Below are 6,000 nucleotides of genomic sequence, written 5' to 3' on the forward strand. Positions count from 1 at the left end.
TGTCAATGTTACAAACTCCAAAAAAATGTTTGAAAGCTGAAACTGGGTGACAGAGTAACTTTAAAAAAAAGCAACAGGTTAGAGGTTAGAAACAGGACATATTTCTCTACATTTTTATATTCATACATAGGAAATATATTTTTAAATAGGCGATTAAGGCTCCATGCTAGAAAGTGGGTGATGGTGAGTTCTAATCTTATCTTAGCTATGAAAAACTTGAGTGACTTTAAGCCAGTCACCAGGAAACTGTGAGTTCTAGTCCCACTTTAGGCATGAAAGCTAGCTGGTAACTTTGGGCCAGTCACTCTCTCTGTCCAACTCACCTCATAGGGTGGTTGTTCTGGGGAAAATACTGTAGAAATATGATATGTTCACTGTTTTGGGGAACTAAGGTGGGATACAAATAAATAAATTATCTCCTGGAATCTGTCAAAGGGCCTTCCTCCATCCTGCTTTTGGAGAAGCTCTGCATGGAAGCTGCATCTTCTTCACGCTGAATACAGTGCCTCTAGCCATCTTAAATACTTCTGAACCTCTTTGATGTTATTTTTGGATTTTGGCATGAATCCAGGTGACACGCTAATCAGATGGGAACTCCATATGAGCTGCTGATGGACTGTCCCAAATCCAAACATCATGCAACACCATCAGGAACAAGACCAGAACTCACGTCACTCAGCCCAAAGAGAATTATTGGCATCCCACTTCATCAGTTTATCCAAGGGTCTTCAAACTTGACAGCTTTAAGACTTGTGGACTTCAACTCCCAGAATTCCTGAGCTAACATGACTGGAGGAGGAATTCTGAGAAGTCCACAAGCCTTAAAGCTGTCAAGTTTGAAGACCCCTGATTTTATCAGTTTAATTTTTGTTTATTTCAGGGGTGTCCAACCTTGGCAATTTTAAGATATGTGGATTTCATCTCCCAGAATTCCTCAGCTAGCCATGCTAGCTGGAGAATTCTGGATGTTGAAGTCCACATGTCTTAAAATTGCCAAGACACTACTGGTTTAATTGAATTTTCAACTTTTAGCAAAAACACCTCAAAAGGCTGATTGCTCTTTTTGAAGAGAACCTTAGCAACTGCTTAAAGGAATTGCAGTGCTATGGGGAAGCCTGAAGCATTGCACAGCCATAAGAAATAATAAATCACCACAGGTTCTGTAAATCAACATACACTCAAGTAATTTAGTGATTTCTATAGCTTTATTCATCTGAGAATTAAAGAACGTCATGGCTTGGGGTACAGAGTGTTGAGGGGACATGTGGGAATGGTCAGGAAGCCGTCTTGACTGCCATGAACTCAGGCAGAAATATCCACCCTTGACAAGTTTAAGACAGCACAGCTGGCTGGGGAATTCTGGGAGTTGAAGTCCACAGGTTTTTAAGTTACCCGTGGTCTAGAAAATGTCATTTCTGGGTTAAATCTGCAGAAAAAGTATGGCTCTAGACAGCAATTCAGCCGGGGGGAACCAGCTGTCATTTTCTTGATTCCAAGAATACCATTCCTGCTGTGTTCTAAAAATAGCCTTCTTCTAATGGGCAGGGAGCCTATAAAGCTATTTAGCAACTGAGGGACTCAATTAGAGATCCAAAATAAAAGATCTGCATCATGGTAATTAGCTAAAGAGTGAATGCTACTTTCTGGCTCCTTGATAACTCTCCAAGGGTTCTGCTGGGAATTGTAGTTTAGCCGCATTTTTGAAAGAAAGATGGAAGGAAATCCCACCATCCATCACACTGAATTGATTAGTTTTCTGAGCAATCGAATGCTACATGGAATACAGGTAGTCCTTGACTTTGAATCACAATTTGCATTGTTAAGCAAGACAGTTGTTAAGTGATTTTTGCTCCATTTTTCGCCTTTTTGTGCCACAGTTGTTATGCAAATCACTTCAGTTGTTAAGTGAATCCTGCAGTCATTAGGTGACTCTGGCTAGCCCCATTGACTTTGCTCCAGAGTCTTATGGAGTTGGTTGGCTCTCTAAATTTGATAAATAAGTAGACAAATAAATAAATGCAAACTGATATGTTTGTAGAAAAGGAGATGTGTTCTCATTTATATGCTCAGTTTCACTATTAAATTGCTGTCATGGGGTAGACTTATTACAGCGGGTTCCTTGACTTTCAACCATTTGTTAAGTGGTCATTCAAAATCACAACAGCGCTGAAAAATGTGAAACTGCAGCATCCCCATTGTCACTTGGCAGCTGTCTCATATTTATGATGGCTGCAGTGCCATGTGATCCCCATTTGCAATCTCCTGGCAAGCAAAGTCAATGGGGAAGCCAGATTCACTTAACAACTGTGTTACTAACTTAACAATTGCACTGATCACGTAACAACGATGGCAAGGAAGGTCGTAAAATAGGGCAAAACTCACTTAACAAATGTCTCGCTTTTGGGGGCTCAATTGCGCTTGTAGGTTAAGGACTAACTGTACAGGAATTGTCATGCCCCTGGTGGAGACTGACTCTGAGGGAGAGGAGGAACAGCCGACAGGGAGTGGAAGTGTGGCTCCGGAGGTTGTGGAGGAGGCTGGGGAAGGGCAGAGGCCGGCTGGGCAGACAGAGGAAGAACCAGGCCCATCCCCTCTGCATCCTAGGGCACGCAGGGAGGAGAGGATAAGGGAGAGATGTGGTCTACTGGGGAGGAGAGGGCCTTGATCCTCTTCATGTGACAACTGAATAAGATGCGTCCCGGCAAACGCTGGAAACAAAGCGTGGAAATATCTCTAGTTGATTGTTCCTCTCTGAATTTGGCGTCCTTCCCAGTGTGTGTTCTGTTATCTGTGGATGTCCTCCAGCCCTTATCTTGCCTGGTTTGTGACGTTTTTTCCCCCCTCCTTCTTGTAACTGTTTGTGTGGGAGGTTTTTTGTCTTCCGTCAAAGATATTTGGAGCTTGGAAGCAAAGTGAAAGAATAAAAGGGGCTTCACCTGTTTTTTTGTGACTGTGTTTGTTTCGTATCCCACCCTGGGTCATCACAGGAATGTTGTGATATAGATTGCAGAAAGCCTCTAAAAGCAACACAAGTAGCTAATTGGATTAAGCACTAACAAGAGTTCTTAAACTTGACATATGGGGGCAGTCAAGTTCTGCAGCACGAACACCCAATGCTTGGTGCTGGGCTGAAGCATAAAAGTGGGCAAGATTTTTCTTTTTGTCCTACCCCTTGAACACTCCTGCCTCAGGTTTGAAAAATCACACTTTCAAAGATTCCCCTTCCTGTGCTTTTCCAAATCTTTTTGGAAGAAAAGGGCTTCCTTTACAGGTGTCATGCTTTGTAAATCATGATTTATAGAATAGAACAGAACAGAACAGAACAGAACAGAATAGAATAGAATAGAATAGAAAATAGGGAATGGAATGGAATAGAAATAGATAGAATGGAATGGAATGGAATGGAAGAATGGAATGAATAGAATAGAAAGAATAGAATAGAATGGAATGGAATGGAATAGAATAGAATAGAATAGAATAGAATAGAAAATAGGGAATGGAATGGAATGGAATAGAATAGAAAATAGGGAATGGAATGGAATGGAATGGAATGGAATAGAATAGAATAGAATAGAATAGAATAGAATAGAATAGAATAGAATAGAATAGAATAGAATAGAATAGAATAGAATAGAATAGAATAGAATAGAATAGAATAGAATAGAAAATAGGGAATGGAATGGAATAGGAATAGAAATAGAAATAGAAAGAACAGAACAGAACAGAATAGAATAGAATTCTTTATTGGTCAGGTGTGGTTGGATACACAAGGAATTTTTGTCTTGTCTTATAGAGTGTTGAGCAACATCAGCCAATGGTGAATTAGGCAAACCAAGGCTTAGAACAGGGGTGTCCAACCTTGGCAACTTTAAGATCTGTGGACTTCAACACCCAGTCAGGGATGGGCTGCTGGAGGTTCGAAGGGGTTTGGGAGAGCCCCAACTTAGATTCTGTGCAGTTTGGAGAACCCCCAAATCCCACTCCTGGCTGGCCCCGCCCACCCCTCCCCTCCCAGGAGTCCCCACGCAGCCTGTTTTGGATGCAGGTAAGTGCAGGATGTGTGCGGAGGCTCGGGGACGGCAAAAAACGGGCCTCCCAGAAGTTCGGGAAGGCCGTTTTCGCCCTCCCAGAGGCTCGAGGAAAGCCTCCGGAGCCTGGAGAGGGCAAAACACACACACACACCGGCTATGGTGCAGGAGGCTGACTAGGCCACGCCCAGTATGGCCACGCCCACTCAGCAACCAGGCGGAGAACCCTGCTAAAAATTTTGAAGTCCACCCCTGTAACAACTGTCTTGCTTAACAACATAAATTTTGGGCTCAGTTCGTGGTCATAAGTGAAGGACTGAAGAATTTTCCAATATTTGAAAAATTGGAAATGTGACATTATTCCAAATGTCAAGGAATGAGTGTTGGAGAAGAGTAGGAAAAGTTAATGTTTTCTGGAAGCAGCACTATGTAAGAAATCTCTATTATGCCAAAGATTTCCTGATATTTTACAATAATATTTTGTCTGGATCAAATCATAGTAAACCAGTGACTTACATGCATGGATAGATATCAGATAGATTTTTTTCCCCTTCCTTCTTTTCCTTTTTTATTTCGTTACATTTTTATTTGTTTGTAGTTTTCTCTTTTCTAACTTTTAAAGTTTAAAGATAGTTGTGTTAATTGTGTATCTATAAAATAAATAAAAATGGAAGCTCCTTTGCAAATCAGGCTTCATATTCCAATAGTAAAGAATATTTGTACCTTGGGGTTCAGCTGTGGAGTGAATTTGATTCCTTGCAATTACAGTAGCTTACCCTACCAACACAAGTAATCCTTGATTTATGATCACAATTGAGTCCAAAATTTGTGTTGTTAACTGAGACATTTGTTAAGTGAGTTTTGCCCCATTTTTCGAGATTTCTTGCCACAGTTGTTAAGTGAATCACTGAAGTTATTAGGTTAGTAACACAGTTGTTAAGTGAATCTGGCTTCCCCATTGACTTTCTGGTCAGAAGATTGCAAAAGGGGATGGCATGTCATAAATATGAATCATTGCTAAGTGCCTGAATTTTGATTGCAGGACCACAGGGTCGCTGCAACGATTGTAAGTGTGAAAAATGGTCATAAGTCACTTTTTCCGGTGCTATTGTAACTTTGAATGGTCACTAAATGAACTGGACTAGAAGACCTCCAAGATCCCTTCCAATGGTTATTCTGAAATTCTGAACCCTTGGTGTCTGAAAAAAAAAATTCATGGTACCCCTAGATCAAAACTGAACTATCTCAATCTAGTAGTTGACAAATATCAAGTACTGTTGTGTTTCCCTTGAAAATTTAAAATATTCCATAGCTTCCTAAGATACCACGGGACATGATTTGGGAATGAGAGCGCTCTAATCCCTTTTATGAAACATGTCCAGGAGGATGCTGAACATGCTGCATGGACATGCTGGAACCTCCTGGACCAGAGGTAGGTATTCAGCAGGTTCTGACCAGTTCTGGAGAACCGGTATCGGAAATTTTGAGTAGTTTGGAGAACTGGCAAATCTGTTGGCCCCGCCAACCCCATCTCTTCTCTGCCTTCCATTGAGTCCCAGCTGATTGGCTGGGTCTTCTTTGGTTGCCCTGCACAGGAGAACGGAGCTGGAAAGCAGGTTAGTGGAGTGGGGAGGGAATGGAGATTTTGCAGTATCCTTCCCCTGCCATGCCCACCAAGCCACGCCCACAGAACAGGAAGTAAAAATTTTTGAACCCCACCACTGTCCTGGACATGTTTCCTAAAAGGGATTGGACCAACTACTCCAATAATGAAGTAATAGCAATTACTTTTTTTCTATTTTTGCTTTTATAATTTAGTAAGAAAGCGCAGGTTAGCTAGTACAGCCTATTCTTTGCATGTAGACATTTCTGAGTGCCGATGGGATTTGGCATTTCTCATTAGATGGGGAAATTTGCTGGCCCAGGCAGCTATTGCCAGTCCCAGGACAGCTATACAATAGTGTGACAATAA

This window comes from Notechis scutatus, chromosome 4 (genome assembly GCF_049901735.1).
Source record: "Notechis scutatus isolate UNSWTSFEM ecotype Mainland chromosome 4, rNotScu1.2, whole genome shotgun sequence".
NCBI classification, from domain to species: Eukaryota; Metazoa; Chordata; class Lepidosauria; order Squamata; family Elapidae; genus Notechis; species Notechis scutatus.